Source organism: Poecilia formosa, unplaced genomic scaffold, assembly GCF_000485575.1.
Source record: "Poecilia formosa unplaced genomic scaffold, Poecilia_formosa-5.1.2 Scaffold396, whole genome shotgun sequence".
Taxonomy (NCBI): domain Eukaryota; kingdom Metazoa; phylum Chordata; class Actinopteri; order Cyprinodontiformes; family Poeciliidae; genus Poecilia; species Poecilia formosa.
In genome coordinates, this window is record NW_006800335.1 from 348,325 (window position 1) to 352,195 (window position 3,871).

The window sequence follows — 3,871 nt, forward strand, 5'->3', positions numbered from 1 at the left end:
CTTACAAGAGAAAGGTGGAGCTAAAATTCTTACATTCAGGGCAGTGGGCAAAGATGATGGCTTTCTGAAAGCTATGCAAGAAGTTCTGAATGAACCGTCCTACAGGCTGAACATGCAGAGACTCTCCAGGCTGCACAGAGATCAGCCAAAGAAGCCAATCGATACAGCCGTCTTCTGGATAGAATACGTCATGAGGCACAAAGGAGCCGGTCACCTGAAAGCTCAGTCCTACCGAATGCCCTGGTATGTTTACCACTCTGTAGATGTAGTCCTCTTCCTGACAGGAGCAGTGATGCTCACGGTTCTAGCTACAGTCGTGTTTGTCAGGTGTTTATGGAAATTTGTGTGTAGACGTAAAGTAAAACGTGAGTAATATTTATATCCTTTATGTGTAAAGATATTGCCTGTAAATAAAAGCATGTTTATTGAGCAAAGCAATTGTTTTCTTAATTTAGAGGAATATTTTGAACTTTGTTATTCAAAGTAGGGTACTGTTTTAAAAGATTTTTAACAAATAAATAGATGTTTGTATTTTAATTGACATGGTAAATTAATAAATAATTTAAAATATGTTTAATCTGTCCCACTCTTGTGTTTGATAGCAGAATATTATATATTGCAGCAGAACAGGATTAAAGACATTATTCTTGGTCATCAAGTTGCACATGGGAATGACATACCAAACTTGACAATGTCCCATTTACAAACTGTCTGATTAAATGATTTCATTCAGTAACTTTGCTAACTCAGCTGTTTCATAAATTAGAATATTCTAATAAGATTCTATATTGTCTTTGAATAATAATTGTTAAGCAGGTTGTAGCCATACTTTCTATTTTAAATGTTATTTTGTCATTGTCATTGAAAATAATCACTATGAACAAAGATAAAGGCATTACAACATCAGTCTGTCATTTTTCTAATGTGTTTCACTTTTAAATTTAGTTACTACAATAAATTACTTTTCTTTACAGTTGTTTTTTTAATTATTATTTTACATTAAATTTTTGAAATAAAGTTAGAAACTGAGCACCATGTCTTTGATATAAATGGAACAATGTCTGAGGGTCTTTAATGTTAGTGATAATGTTGCACCCATTTTATCGCACTGTAGTTGACAGTGGACTCACTTTTACTCCTTTGTGCTTGGGTTGCCTTGTTCTGTATATAAATACCAAACAACTGGAAAAGCAGGTAATAATGCCATTTTGAAATGGTGATAAAAGACACATTGATAAAACTGTACCTATTTTTGTCCTGTCAATGAGTACGCTTATTATGTTTGTTCCTTGCACACGTTCTCATAATTTAGTAGCCTTCACTGGGGTAAAGAGCATGAGCTCTTAACCTCTGCATTTTATGAAGATAGACTGTTTGTGCTTGTTGCTGTAGACTGTAAACTGTTTGTGGATCACGGAGGAAAACTGGGAGTATAAAAGGTCCTGTGGCATGAAGTCTGAATAGTGAACTTACCCTTGTTTTTAAATCAGTTTGTCAATCGGGAGAAGGACCTAAAAGTCTTACACTTTTCAGACATTGATGACAACGTCCAAAAAGCTATGCAAGTCTTGAACAAACACTCCTGCCAGGTGAACATGCAGATTCTCCACTGGATTCAACCCACATTTACCTATTTAGAGTGATTTTTTTTAATGCTGAATTATTTCTTGATATGTACATTTAAAAAAAAAATTGCACAGTTTGTCTGAATCAAAGTTTGTGTTATTTAGTCACTCACTGTGCCAAACACGGTCTCTAATTGCTGCATTCCTTTTCTCAGACACTAGGTGTCGCTATATTTTCTCTCAACAGGAGACTGACACTTCCGTGACTTCCTCTAAAGTTTCGACTTACTTACTTTCCTTTCATTGCTTTTGCACACTTCATGTCATCATTCTTGCATTGAACAACGATTTTAAACAAAATTTCTCCCCAAAACTCAACGATTGGCCTCAGTTTCACATTCCTGAAAATCACCGCATAATTTTTCTTGGTCTGTTTTTACTGTTCTCACACCTAGGTTATTACTTTATAGAACCATTTGATAGGCGTGACTGGACTAAAGGTGTGTTCCGTATGGGGATTGTCCTGCAGCACTCTGAAACAGCTTTCATGTAGGTCTGGACTAAGAAGACTAACGGTAAGTAGCTCTCTTGATATCTCGCTAGCTAGCTATTAAAATCTCCTCAGTTATTTTACTCAGGAAATTGTTACTTGACATTTTTGCACATGTAAAGTTACACTTCATTGAGCTAAGTATGTTACAGTTGATCCCTGCAATGTTAAATACAGATCTGTCAAGACGTGTTTTCACTTTTTTTTTGCTTTCTGTAGATATCCTAAATAATCTGTTCCACTATACTTCAGATTAGGTGCAGCCCTCAAATCCCATAATATCCGATGGGAAAGTTATCCAAAGCCACATTCAGTTGTAGATTATATAGAAAACGAACTTTAGATAATTTAGTTTAGTAGAGCCGTGTTTGTCTAACTCTGATAAAAGTACCTATAGTGGCAGGCTTAAGGGTGTCAAAAACAAACAAATTAGCAACTCAAGTAGTCTTTCAAAATTAAATCTGGGAGTGGAATCAAACCCAGTTTAACTGTGTTCAAGTTCAGGTACCAGTGAGAGTTGCTCAATGATATGCTTAGAGACCAGGATAATTACTAGTAATACAAGCAATGTACCAGATTTTTAACTAATGAAGGTTGTATCCTATGGGTTTCATGAAAAATGGATGACATGCAAAAAGGCAAAAAACAACAAAAAAAACTTTCTTCTACCTTTCTTTTATTTTGCCATTTAGTCTTTCTTGTGATTTTTTTTTCTTTTCATTTACCTCTTCAGATTTATTCCCCAACTGAATGTTAAAGAAGAGTAGATGGCTCATAATGTTAAAGTGATGAAAATGGAACTTTTTGAAAGTTGATCATCTGGTGTAGTGCTAACATAGCAATTTAGAAAGCAAAATCACACAACGTGTCAAACATGGTAGCAATAGTTTGCTGTTTTTTCTGTATTTATTTATTTTTATTTTTGACTCTGAACAGCTAGAAATCATGACTTTTGCTCTCTAACAGAAGATCCTTAAACTTCAGTACACTCAACCAGCAGGACATGAATCACACCAGACCAGCAACTTCACCCCTGACTGGCTCAAAAAGAGGAACGTTTTGGTGTGGCCTATTTAAAGTCCAGACTTGTATTCACTTGCAGCACTTTGTTGCAAACAGGCTAGTTCACCACTGTAATGTAGCAAAATTAAAACAAAGTGGGACAACATTGTTCCAAAGCAGCATAAAAATTCAAGGGGACAAATACTTATTCATGCTATACCATGAGAGATGACTCACATTTCCTCTGACACCTTTCAGTCAGCAAATAGTTTGCATGTTTTATGTTAATACAAAAAAAATAAACTATTAGACTTTTACAGTTTATACATATTAATGCATACCTTTTACTGTATTTTTTTTTATTCCATTCAAGAGATGATTAGAATTAGGGAAGACTGACCTGTTGTGTTAATGTCTGTTTTATACTACTAAAATTATATATTGAATGATATATTTTATTATTTCAGATGAAAGCAGTCTGCTGCTGCAGTGTGTTGCTCCTGCTCGTTCTAACTCCCACCTCCTGTCATGGTGGCAACGTCTTGGTCTTTCCTACAGAAGGAAGCCACTGGATAAACATGGAAATTATTCTTAAAGCTCTACACTCCAGGGGACACAATGTTACTATTGCACGACCCAGCAAAACCTGGTACATCAAGGATAATCCCTTATATTACAAGACTTTCATAGTTCCAGTAGAAAACAGCTTAATAGATCCAGATTTTATGAAAAAAATGTTTTCTGAATTTCTAAA